This window comes from Microchirus variegatus (genome assembly GCF_963457635.1).
Source record: "Microchirus variegatus genome assembly, chromosome: 6".
Taxonomy (NCBI): Eukaryota; Metazoa; Chordata; class Actinopteri; order Pleuronectiformes; family Soleidae; genus Microchirus; species Microchirus variegatus.
This window is the reverse complement of record NC_139807.1, coordinates 21,374,447-21,389,150: the sequence shown is the minus strand read 5'-3', so window position 1 is coordinate 21,389,150 and position 14,704 is coordinate 21,374,447.

The window sequence follows — 14,704 nt, the reverse complement described above, 5'->3', positions numbered from 1 at the left end:
TTTTTGATTGAAGCAAACATTTTTTTGATTGAATAATAAAGACACAAATCTAACTCCATAGAAAACACTGCCACCTGCTGATGAAGGGAGGCATTACTGAGACAAATTTACCATGCATTCCAATGCGTGTTCTGGCAATCCACAAATGCGAAATCACAATTCACAAATGCAAATTTCAGTTTTACAGATGTCACGTTATTTACAAATGCACACTTTATTTGTAAAAATCGACATACAAGTTACGAATTGGATTTTTTTTATTTGTGGATCTCAAAACACACATACAAATCAAGAAATACACGTGGATCACAATCTGCACATTCGTGTGGATCTGTACGACTTTCATGCAAAGAATGTCTCAAAAATCTGTAACTGTGGAAAGCGAAGAATGCGTGTTCTGGCGATCCACAAATGTGAAATCACATTCATAAAAGCGAGAAATGCGCGTTCTGGTGATCCACAAATGCAAAATCACAATTCACAGATGCAAATTTCAGTTTTACAAATGTCACATTATTTACAAATGACATCTTTATTTGTAAAAATCAATATACAAGTTACAAATAAGATTTTTTTATTTGTGGAAATAATACAAATCAAGAAATACGTGTGGATCACAATTTGTACATTTACAAATATCAGTGGAACAAATTTAACTCCATAGTTATGATACATATAGTATGTTAACTGTGGTTCTGCGTCATTCTGAATTCAACATGGATCTCTTTGGAAGTTGTTTACATTTGCATATGAGACATGCTGGCACAATTCTGATTGTGATGATGATCGTCCACAGGTGCCACAGACGACCATCCATACAGGAAGATGCCTTGAATCTTTACTCCAAAAGACTTGGTTTGTCTAAGCATTTATTTTATACATCATCAACCACACAGATGTATTCTCTCTCAGTCATCTGCTTATCTATGTATCCATTTAGGGCAGTGATGTTACTTTGGCCAAACAAGTTGCCAGGCAGGATGACACTTCTACAAAGAGTCTTGTGGTATGTAAGGAAGTGCAAATTATCGGGGAAAGAAATTTTCTTATTCAAAGGGCCCAACAAGCCAAACGTGAACCACGTGAGTCCAGTTGCCTGTTAATTCACGGCATTACTGAGGATCAAGGCACCCTGCAACACCTTCCAGGGAGTTTGTCATTTTGTGTGATATGTGTGTATTTATATATGAATACCCAAACTAAAAACCTATAATATATTTATAGAAAATCATCAGAGGCAACATTGTGACTCCCTGGGCCAAGAAGGTTCCACTTAGTGTAAGTATAGGCGATAAAACACGCGATGTTTAAACCTCCCTCGGAATGACGACATAGCAAGCATTTCACCGTGAATGTTGGCACCCCGCCAGGCAGAGTACTTCACAGCTCCACCGTAGCTGCTCCTTGTCCCTGTGAAATACGAGAGTGCAGGCGAGGGAGGAAGAGTGGCTGCACAGCGGAGCACAGTGTTTTACACAAACTTCTAGCCTCAGATGACTTGTGTGTCCAGTGGATATATTTTATTTATGAACATTTTTTTCACAAGCTTCACAAGCCCTTTGTTGTTGATCGTGCATATAAATTCCTATGCTAGAAAAACACCTTGAACGCACCAGTTACGTGCCTGCAGTTAGCGAGTGACATGTGCGGATCAATAATATGAAGAGCACGCGTTTGAAAGCACTGCAGAAAGATGTAGATGTTGTCCTACATTTCTTCTCAACCAAAGGCTTCCTTTCTGTCGTGTTTCCACGTTCTCTCCTCATATTATTGATTCACACATGTCACTTTCAGCTGCCGTAACACTGGTGCATTCAAGGTATTTTTCTAGCATAGGAATTTACATACACGCCACGCCGCGCAGCGCATTAATCGTTTTTCTTTGATTCTAATGTTTTTATGATCGCGAGAAGCCAAATTCTTGGTCACTCGGTGCATGACAATAGATGATAAGTGGTGACAGTATGGCTGTGGATAGTAAAGGCCACATTATACTTCTCCGACTGCGTAATGCATTATCCGTCTGCGTCACCACGTAGACCACTCAAGCCTTTATACTTCTGCGTCGTGGTGACGGATAGGCGCTGCAATTTCCCGCCCGATCAGTAGGGGTCGCTGCGCAAGGTTGTTGTGCTTTTGGCTACAGTGAGCAATGGCGTCCGAGGGAGAAAGACTGTTGTTGTTGAAACAGTGGCTGTTTGTCACTTTTCTGTGTCCCGGAACGCAGTTTTAAGATAATTTGAGGCGAGAAATTGGCCATTTAGAGTCTAAACATGTGCTGTGTGTGTTAAGATATGACGTATTTATAGTTCGGCAGCGATGAAGTCGGCGGTATTCAGCTCCGCCCTCTGTGGATGCTCGGTGCTCACTGTGAGCCGGCACAGAGCAGCTTAGCTCGGCCTGTCCTGAGGACCAATCGCAGCTCTTGCCGTCTCCGTTGTCCCTTGACAGAGTGACGGACACTTAAAAAATATTCTGTGCAGCCGGAGACGACGCAGAGACTCTACAACAGGTTCTGCGTCGACGCAGAGGACTCTGCGTAGCCTATGCAGAGCACTTTACGCAGGAGTATAAATTGGGCTTTAGTTAGATCGACACTCCCCTGGAAGCAGTGGGTGTGTGTTTACCTGGGTCTCATTCACATGTAAATGACCAGGCACAAAACCAACATTCTGTAAAGGGCTGTTTTGGCAGGGTTATTGAACCGCTATTGTGCTTCATCCTTATGATATTTTGACTAAAGCATGACACAGACATGTTCATTAGGGCATCAGGAACTAGTTTAACTTGGGGTAATAGGGTATAATATGGGCTCTTTAATCTTCATGACATAGGCAACGATTTACAGGTTGCTGTGATCTTGGATGTTTGCAACAACTAATTAAATTACTCACAAATGTTACATTGTACAGAAGCTATTGGTGTCACAGTGGAAATGTTTTTTGGGGGGGATCAGTATCACGTTATAATGTGATACTATATTGTATAAACATGATAATTGTATGAACGTGACAATTATATTGTATAAACGTGACAATTATATTGTATAAACGTGACAATTATATTGTATAACCATTATATAAACGTGATAATCATATTTCATAAACGTGATAATTTATTTTTTAAACGTGATACTATATTGCATAAACGTGATAATTATATCATATATCATATCATATAAACGGGGTAATTATATTGTATAATCTGCATTTATATATTTTAGCAGTTCGGCCATATTATTTAATAGTTTACAAAGTGACTTAAATTACTCATAAATTGCATACAAAGAACATTTCTATGTTCATAAATGTCAACGAGTATTTCATTTGTCTCTATTACTGTCGCACACCATGGTAAAAGTCTCTTGTCAATTAGTGTGCATGAGATACGCGTGTATAAATAAAGTTTCAATAAAAATAAACGTCATCACGTCAGACGAGATCTCTCACCCAATCAGTGTTGAGTAGGCGTGTTTTGCCACGGGCATGCATCGCTAAGCACAAAATGACTACTGGGTTAGTGTTGGTACCTAATAATATATATGATATATAAATACCATATTAATGTATTGTTTATTTTCATATATTCATTTCATACATTTATTCATTCATTAATTTCTGTACTAAATAATTCATAAATGTATTTGTTGATTTAGTATAATGTAATTGATCATAATGTGTGTTTCATTTGTGCTTGTTCTCATGTCACAATTTCAATATAATAGCACTTTTTATTTCGGCAAAGTTATTTCCAGATTCAGACTGGCGCGTTTATTCTGTGCATTGCGGTAAAAATGGCAGCCCGGCGCTTGCGCTCCGCTGTAGAAATGCGCAGAAATGGGGGTGTAACAGGGAAGTGGAGAAACCCAAAACAACCGTGGAGCTGCTCTACATTTCCTTAAACCAAAACACAGAGTCATTACGGAAATATCCGGCGCGCTGCGAAGCAACAAACTCACGCCACGCGTGGACAGAATGTCGTGGTAACGGGACAGATGATGTGAAGCACCTTTTTCTGCAACAGTGGTGAATCCCACGGAATGTTCCACATGGTAACAGCTGACCGTAGGTTGCCGCACTTCGCCTGACGAAATGTGAACAATACGTGAGGGAAATATCAGCAGGATCAGATGTTTGCATCTTAACAATCAGGTGAGTGCATCCGTGCTGCTGTTACTGATCGAAATGATGTTGCTGTGTGTTTACAGATTGTGCTTAAGCGGGTTATTGGATCCGTCATCCTGCTGCTCAACCTCCAGCCCCTCCTTGTTTTGCTGCTACCGAGTGCGATGTTGTAATGTTTACATTTAGTATGTGTTGCAAAAGCCCTGCTCCCCTCCTCCTCGAGACCACCTATATTATGTGGTGACTTCACTAGTTTTAATAAATATAGTACAGTGCTGCTGGTGCAGACTGACGAGGACAGTGTTTATTGGCTTTCACAAAAAAACAGGCCTTATATATAACCCTTAAGGCCCAATAATTCATAATTATCAGGTGCAGCATCACATCAGACACAGCACAGCCACATTTACTGTCCTGCACTCTTACATGAACAACTACTCCGATGGATGTTACATAAGCAGCTGCTGTAGAGGCTACAGTAGGACACTGTGGCCTCCTGTCACAGTGACAGTAAAGATCCACTAATAAACTAAACATGGAGGGAAAAGCCCAAAATCTGAGCAATTCTTTAAAAATACTTTTAGTTGACTAATGTTGTCTTTGCAGGATGATGATGATAGTTTCTCCTGTGGACACTTTTAATGACAACATCATATTCTGCTTATAATGTATTAATATATATATATATATATATAAATATAAAAATTGAGTTAGGTAAAAGTAACTACAAAGGCATTGTTTTCAGAGTGACAAGGGGGATATAATTTAAGAGGCAAATTTAGTTTTAAAATGCAGAGTGCTAGGGAAACCTTAAAAAAATATGTCTTTCAATCTCAGGGTTTAAATTATGTAACAGTCGAACAGATGAATTAAAGTGGAGTAAAAACATAGATCAATTTAAAAGGATATACAAAATATTTAACATTTTAAATAAATATAAGGGTGAAGGACAGCAGTTTAATCCAGGATAGTAATGGAAATGGTCGTGTAGGCGTATTCTTGTGTTTTACTGAGAACATTAAGGACTTTGTTTAAAATACTGTAAATATGTCCTTTTCAAAGATGTGACGAGTTGCTAAATGTGTAAAAACCAAAACACACTTTCAAATTAAAAGTTGTAGATGAACATCCCTCACCTCACCCTTCCTTTCTAAGTGTTTTGGAGAATGTTTAGTGTGTCCTTTGTGGGCTACTGTACAAAAACATGGTGTTCCAAAATGGCGTCCTCTGTAGAACTGACCCTTCTCCTGATATAAATATAAAAGGCTCATTCTAGGGCAATGGGAAAACAACAACAACAATGTACACACTTAAGTAAACATTTTTTCTATTTTAAATGTATTTCAGCCATATGAAGACAAGTTAAGTTCACACACTGGCCTTTTAATATTACTTAAAGGACTTAAGGCCTTTATTTTTGTCATGTTTGTATGTTTTGGTGTTTTACTATTTGCATATATTTAACACTGTACTACTCTATTTTGTTTTATGGTGCTATATAAACAAAGTTATTGTTATTATCATTGCTATTCTCATTTACAAGCACATACTTTATGTATTGCATAATTAGATGGAGCTATAACGTCCTTGTCTTATACACTGATGGATTTTATAAAAAATCTATAAAGACTTCACGTGAAAAAAACTGACATTAATTAGTGTAGTATAGTGCAAGAATGAAACACTTAAAAGTATCTGAAAAGTCTACTTTAATATGATTTAAGGTGAAATTCAAACCCTGTTTTGGTTTCTCTTTTTATCTGTTAACTGTTGTTGTTTGGTTTTTTTAAGAGCAAAATCTGACTGTGCTACAGGTGACAAATTACTGTACGCCACTCAGGAGGCCTATTGTTTAGAAACTACTCTGAACAACAGGAATCGCTTGTTTTGATACATTGACTGTCTGGCTGGCGCCGTCTATGTTTGCTGCCCGCTGATTGGTCGCTTGCACAGTGGGGCGTGGTTTCGCCATAACAATGCATTTCAAGGCACACACACGCGCCAAGCACTTTTGCTGTGCTGCTAATGTTGTTCCGCATGTATAACGGTGTCTAGTACTGAGGTGAACGCTGCCGTGAACCAGTTGGATATTTTAGTTCGTTTTTTTTCTGGAGTTAAAAACCGATTGTATGTGCAGCAACTGGGGGCTTTGTGTTAGCTGGTTATAGCAATCTAATAGAAGCGTCCGTCGGGGACATTGTCAAAAGAGAATCTGTCGGAGGAAACGGCAGCGGATTCATCGTCGCTTTTCGTCAGTTTCTAATGGTGCTCGTCTCTCTGCGGTTACACGGAAGGATAAGTTTATGGGAAGCGACGTTTCTGAGGCTGCAACACCTGCCATTTCCCCTTCACATCGACCGAGCAAACTAGCAAACAAAGTAAGCTGTGGTCAACTCTCACTAGCTAAATGTGTCTGTTCAGTTGTGGTGTAAGGTGCTACGTATTAGTTACATGGTTACAATGACGCAGTGGAGACCAGGGCAAGTGCACTGAGCACACACTAGCATGCGGGCTAAACGGCGTGTTAACGGATCTGCAGCTGAGCCCTGCTGTTTGGACAAAGCGTTAGCCTAGCACGGCTAAAGTTAGCATGCCCCCTTCAACAGGGGGCATTGAATTGTCTCTGGCAGCGAAGAAGCAACGACTTCCACGGCGATAACGTCACTTGGCTTCACATCTGCATTTGTATAACGTTTGTAATGAACGGTGAAACTGTGCAGTGGCCTCCACAACGGAATGGTGGCGAGCGGTGTGCTTGACCTACCAGAATCTTTTGTTGTTGCTTTGTCTTTGAGCACATGGCTTTCCATGTTTTTGTTCAAGCAGCCTACAGCGACCCCTACATATTATGTTTCTGAATTAGCTATCTTTATTATATATTTACTTGAAAACTGAATACATTAATGTAGCCGTTTTGGTTTTGTTTAATGTTATGTGTGTTTTCTCTTTATTAGGCATGTTGTGTGTACATGTGTTGATCTAAATCTGTCAAATCAGAGAAGCGCAACATAAATCCAACTTGTTTGTTTTTCAGTTGATGGTAACTAATAATAACAAACGTTGTTTTTGTATCTATCTATCTTATATGTAACCACTTCACCATACGAACAAATATCAGCAGAATAAATACAATTATCATTTGTATGTCACGGGAATGAAGAGGTTAAAATAAAGTGTTACATGAAAGTAACATGGTGTGTCAAAGCAAAGATGTAGAATTAAAATCAGGGAGACCTGTCACTGAAAAAAAGGTGAGAGATGTACAGTATATGCTGGACAGACTATAGCACAGAGCTCTCAAACCTGTGGTCCCCCAACCAATTTCATACACACCAAGCCAAAGGATGATGTCCTCTGCTTTGCAAGACAGAATGACAAATGGAGACATTAAAGTGTGTTTTTCAGATTTATTAAGATATATCCATGCTTAGATTGCATAAGTAACAAAAATAAAAGTGCCTCTTTGTTATAAAAAAAAAAAAAGATTCCGGGACATTTCATATCATAATCTGCATTAATCTGTAAAGCAACAACTCACAAGACATTCAAGAGACATTCATACAAGAGTGCTAATCACAGGAGGCAAAAGAGAGCGTGGAACATGGGAGTATTTTTGGACATGCAGATTTCAGTGTCAGAGAGCATCTGGGCTTGTCTCACACACTTCCTATATGTTCATGTAAGTAGACAAAGCAAACAACAGACACCATGCTAATGGTGAGATGTTGGTTGATGCTTGTGATTTAGTATAGTGTTTGCAAACCAGGGGCCGTATTTATCAAGCGTCTTATGGCGCTTTTCCACTAGCTCTATGCTACACGGCACGGAGCAACACGGCACTTAACGGCACGGTTTAGTTGTGTTTCCACTACAGAGAACGTACCTTCTCAACGTGGGCGGGGTTATCACAACATGGCTACAACGCGGCTGCGCGAAAACTGCTGTGACGTCTTATACGCGAGACACACACGCACATAAACAATTGAGCACGTGGAGTCGTTCTGTTGCTCGGTCTGTGGCATTTGTTCAAATACAGAAGAGAAGATCGCCAGAAAAGGCTACAGGCGGCAAGAAGAAATACTGTGGAGGCATACAGAAAAGTTTGGGAAGTCATACAACATGAAACTGAAAATGGGATGTTACAAGACGACGAGTGAGGGTAAGCTAAATATAGTTGCTATCGCTTACTAGCTCATACACAGTACTAGGCAGAAGTTTCTGGCACCACCAGCTCTGTTGTTTTTTTGAGTATGTAATACTCAAGCATGTCTTGAATAAAACTGGCGTAATAGACATTTTTTACAGCATATATTTCTTTAAATGAAATAGTAGGACAAACACAGGATTTACCAGAATCATTAATTAAGGTTCCACTCCAGTATTAACAGAGCTGTGTTATTGTTCAAGTGTAAGGGTAGATCACACTAAATACTTTACACCTGTAGAGGATGTTTTTTTTAAACAACAAAAAACTGCATACACATATTCTGGGTTCCAGTAAAGTGAAATAGAAATAATGATCCTCTATTGTCATTATAGCATTGCTCAAGCAACAAATCTAATGGTGGCCTAAGACTTCTACATAGTACTGTACAAGTGTACAGCATAGTAATGAAAGTAATCTCTATTTTTGGTATTCTGGTATTAATGTAAGCATGCTGCCTGTGTGTTTCAGATGGTTCTGTCGCTCCTGAAAAGGAATGACTGTGATGTCCAGCTGGTGAAATCCATGGTGGTGACCTGCTGTGCTCTGCATAACCTGTGTGAAAATCATGGAGAGCCTTATGACACTGAATGAGATGCACACACAGCAGCTACAGTGGTTGAACCTGTGGTGGCAGTGGCACAGGGTGTAGAGGAGGGCAGAGATGCGTGTGAGGGCCTGATGTGTCACTTGTGAATTTGTAAAATGCTTTATTACTGTACAGTTTTTTCACTGAATTATGAATAAAAGTGTGTACTTTCTGCAGAGATGTCTCCTTTTGTCTGTATACGTTTTGTTTGTAAAGGCTGCCACAATTAACAGAAAGAAAAAGAAAATAAATACGCATGACGTATTCACATAAGTCACATTGTTGTTTATTCAAACAAAAAAACACAGCAAACCAAAGTTAATGTGCAACACAGCAAATCAAATAAACTGTACATAGGTGGTGGAGTCCTAGGACAGGAGGGAGGAAATAGGTCACATGCTCCTGCCACCTATTGCCATGGACACAGACGATGAAGTAGCTGATGGCTCTGCTGGGGTGGATGAACACTCCTCACATATGTAATAGGGATGGGGCCGATCCGATCCAGTATCGGTATCAGCTTCCGATACAGACGTAATTGACGGATGGGAAATCTGTACAGTTGGATCGGAAATTTCCGATCCGTCTGTGTGTGTGTGTCTGCTGAAATGTCGCCACAAGTGATTCCCTGAATGCTCTGTTAGCTGGCTGCAAAAAGTGGAATGGGTTTCCTGAACTGAGGCGTGTCTCGATGAGACGCGGAGTAATGATGCACGACTCCGTTCAGGAAATCCATTCCACAGTTTACAGCCAGCTAGCAGGCGAGCATGATTGACCAGGAGTAAACCACGAAGCGTGCGTGTGTGTCGCCAGGGGTCTGTAAAGTTGTAAAAGTCGTACATATCACACTTGGCTGTATAAAGGAGTTTATTAAAGCCTCATAATCAAAGTGATGACGAAAACAATGATAATAATATTAAAGCAAACAGAGCGTCCATATCGGAATAGTATCGGAGTATCGGCAGCTATCTAAAGTCAGATATCGGGATCGGATCGGAAGTGAAAGAAGGTGGATCGGTGCATCCCTAATATGGAATGGGATTCTTGAAAAAAATAAGTGTGCACATACACTGTAATTACACGCATAACAATATATGTCTATCTGTCTATAATGTAAATATCCAACCCATACTGTATATTCTGGAAATTGTCTATTATGTACACTACATATTCTACTCTATTTAACTTTTTTATATAGTCTCAGTGTTAATATCTTTTTATAGTGTACTTCTAGTTAATACATGGTTATTATTTATTCTCCTGATCTTTACTGTCTTGCTCCTGTCATTGTGGGACGAATAAAGGACTATCTTATCTGTTTTAACACGTAAAAACAACACGTTACACGGTAGTAAGTCTAATTCATGACTTGTACAAATCTGGTTTCTTTTACAGGTTTACGTAATGTTTTGTTGTAGGTTGAGCACCTAATAGCAGGCATTGCTAACTAGCTAGCCAACTACGTTGTCTCGTGTAAACAGACGGACAGAGGTTGCCGACTACCTAACTTGCCGGCACACATGATGTTACTTTTACAATGTCTTGTTTAAGTGAGTTTATTCTCAGCAGTAGTTAAACGTTGCTCTCAGGCTGGAAAAAACACTTACCATTGGCATGTGCGGAGTTGTTGGAGTGTGATGTGGAAGCTGTGAGCGGACATCGACTCCCGGTAAGACCTGCTCGTTACGGGTTGCTCCGTCCAGCTCTCTGTATGTTGTCGTCTCCGACAAACACGGGACAGTCTGGACCTCGTCGTTGGACCATGGAATGTTCTTATGCAGAGTCGCCATGTCGAAGTATTTTCGCACTTCTATTTTTTGAAAGATTGTGGATTTGATTCCTGCATCCTGTGTCGCGATCATGACACACCCAGTGACGACACTTCTGGCCAATCAGTGGCCGGCAGTAGAGCTGAAACGATTAATCGATTATTAATCGATTACTAAATTAAAAATAATTTATTTAAAAATAAATAACCACTCTACTTGCACTGCTGCACACCTTGCAAAAATTTACAACATGCAAAATACACTAATAACACAAAACTAAATACTCTTCTTTTTCAAAGAACAAAACAGTGCTATACTCCCTCAGCACAACATTTATACAGGGCTGTAACTCTGCTGAAAAGTTTACGTGACGGAAACACGTGATGCTTGTCCAAAGTCTGAACAAGTGTGTTGAATCCTGGGTTGCTTACGTTACTGATGCTAACATGTTCTTCACTACCATAAATGTCACAGCCTCCGTTATCTCCTGATGTCGTGGTGGGATATGGGGCAGCATTGTAAAGAGTCTGCCGTGAGGACCGTGTTGTGGTGGCGCTGGCTGACGAGCTGAGCGAATAAGTTGTCGTGTTGCCTTCAGGAGCAGACAGACAGCGCGAGAGACTTGGCAAACAATTTCCTTTTGCTCGACATCCGTCAATGTGTTTCCGGTTAGCAGATGTTGTCCTACATTTCTTCTCAGCCAAAGGCTGCCTTTCTATCGTGTTTCCACATTCTCTCCACATTATTGTTCCACACACGTCGCACACTTGCACGTAACACAGGTGCATTCAAGGTGTTTTTCTAGCATAGGAATTAACATACACGCAGCGTAGCGCATTAATCGTTTTTCTTCGATTCTAATGTTTTTATGATCGCGAGAAGCCAAAATCGTGGTCACTCTATGCATTACGGTGAAACGCAGTAACAACGGGTAAACGGACATTACTATGGGGTATATGGAGCGGGGGTTGTGACGACGGTGCATGACAATAGGTGATAAGTGGCAACAGTATGGCTGTGGATAGTAAGTTAGATGTCGAACATAACAATGATTTAACGTTATTACGGAGGAGCTGAGAATAAAAAAGTTACACAAACAACGGCCAGCGATAGCAGTATTTAGTCCGCGACCGTTTTTAACCGACGTACAAACACAAACATTTTTAAAGCGGAACTAGACCGGAAGTTCCTATTATATTATATCATTTTTTCTGTCGACAAATCGATCGACAATCGACCACGGAGGTTAAAGAAGCTGTGCACGAAAAGGTGATCCTGCTGTCCAGGCTCCATGCGCTCTCAGATGATGGTGTGCGCGTCACTGGCTCGTTCTCTCAAGTGGCTGTGCGCCTCCAAGCGTGTGTGTGTGCGTGCAGTGCGAACGAGGTTGCGCTTAAGTTTAGGACGGGGGTGGGGGACATAACACAAGCGCTACACAAATGAAGACGGCATCTCACCCAGTCAGAATCACTGTACTTCACTCTGGTGGACACCTAACGAGCAAAAACCTGAGCCGTCTGGCGAGTGGTGACACACACGTTCCAGCGGAGAGTCCGCTTTTTTTCCTTTTTTTGCCCCTCATTTTTATTATCGCTGTTCTGATGGTCAATAATGGACATTACAGCCATGTTTTTGAGCCTAAAATGAAGTAGTACACTGTTGAATAATTTCCACCCCCGCATTGCTGCTGTTGCTTCTGCTGTGAAAAAAAAAAAAAAAGTCGACAAAAAATTCGACACGTGGACCTCGACAATCGACTCTAAAAATTTGTGAAATTCCCATCCTTAATCACAATGCAACCCGCTGATAGGTAGTGGTCATTAATAAATCAATGACAAGCATAGGCTGGCACATGTGAGTGCTCGACAATCTCCGTGGGTGCTCGGCAATATCCGGGAGCACCCACGGAATCTGCGATATTTCTTTATTCTATGACAAGGCATTCCCTTCCGTGATTGGTAATTTCTATGGACACGGAAGTGACGTCACCTAAAATTCAGTTTACGGCACATAGTACTGTCGTAATTCAGCTCTGAGAGTGACACTTAAGATTCAGTCCTACGCTTCACTGAAAGTGTGAGTAAGACGCTTGATAACTAACTTTTAAGTGCAGCTTTCAGCGAAGAATTTTTTTTACTCGTAAGTCTACTCTTAGCAGGGTTCTTAGGAGTAATTATATGATGCTTGATAAATACGGCCCCTAATGTTGAAAATAATTATTTCAGTATATGCTCATAAAAGAGCGGTTGAAAAAAAAGATTTTGTTGGAAAACGCAGATTTGCGTTGATGCTGATCTACTAACAGGGCGCAACGAGGAGTGCGTCCCTCAGACGGGCAAAATAGCACTCGCAAAATAGCACTCGCATTTAGCGTTCTTGCCTTAATGCATATGCAATGTGGGGCCTTTACACGCAATTCTGCGTGTGATGGGAGTAGGGCTGCAACAACGAATCGATAAAATCGATAAAAATTGATTACTAAAAGCGTTGGCAACGAATTTAATTTGTTGAGTCGCGCGATTAATACGTCACTCCTAGGCGAGGAACTGTTTACAGATGCCGACTGTTTCATGCCGGTTCATGCACGCCCACAGTGAGCCTTGTGTTCGCGTGAGTAGTTGAGCCAATAAGCGGTGAGGGAAAGTTTTAGAGTGAGCGACAACTTATATTTAAGACTTGAGAACGGGAGAACCATGGTGATTAACCAGCACCTAAAAAGAAAACACGTCGTAGTCATCCGTTACAAGGAAGGGAGTAAGGAAATAAGGACATGTAGCATTTGTCTCTCATGTTTCCCGTTTAGTGGGTTAATTTATTAATTATTCAGCTTTACAAACATGAACAGTTTATTAAACTAACAAAAGCATTAGCTGGTTAGTGTGTGTGTGGGGGTGTGTGTGTGTGTCTTTTTTTTTTCTTCTATTTTAAATCGGGTTTACATACCACTATGATGTAATAATGTAATGAGTAAGTTTCAAGTGTACATTTTCTGTAGTAAGCAGGTGAGATTCAAGTGAGGTAGGACATTATGGCGTCAGACAGGGTCAAAATCAACATATACATACATGTTACCTGTGTGAGTATAAATTAATTAATTAATATTATAAAAATGTGTCTCGTCTGTAAATGTATGTATATCATACATTGTATGTTTTTTTGTGTTATTCCAGTAAGTTTAGATTTTTTTTTATCATTTAATATTACTTTTTGATAGCTCAGAGACGTGTAATTGGCAATTACAAATGTTTCTTTTTTTATCTGATTCATCGATTTATCGAAAATATCCGAAAATAACTAGTAATATCAGTACAATAACTGTTGAGGAGTACAGAGCGAGACTGAACAGCGCAGCTTCGCGGCTGAGACACAAATAGACCGCGGGACGCTGCCGCTGTGGCGCGCAGGTGCGTCTGCAGTTATAAAACCAATCAACGATTGTTAGACCAAAACATTGAAATATGCTAATCATTCTGATATGTTTATACTCAAAACGGACGGAGCAACCTTAGCTTAGCGGTTTTAAATGGTATGTGATGTTTGTAGTAGAGCTGTGAAAAGCTGCTTGCAAAGTTTGCGTTCCACTTTTTTACTGTCATCTACTTTTGAAAAATGCTGCCACACTGCTGATGTCTTTGACATGGATGCGACAGGAGGACTGACTGTAGCCTAACATGAAAAGCTCAAAATTCACGTCTAATTAATGGCAACGCTAATCTGTCTGTGCTCATGAGCCACGGAGCGACTACAACCCACTGGACTGGACTAAACCAAAATAGTGGAAAACAAGGGGGGTGTTCTCTGAAGACGGGCTGTTACCTGTGAAGCTGTAAAACACCCCTATTAGCATGTGGTACTTTCCTCCTAATGAAATTCACCATAAAAAAAAAAAAAAAATTAATCAACCAATCACAATTTTGGACGAGCCAGAGCGTGTCGACCAATTAGTCGACCAGTCGACTTTGACTTTACAGCCCTAGATGGGAGGAGAAAATGTAAATATGTTATTTTATTTTAATTT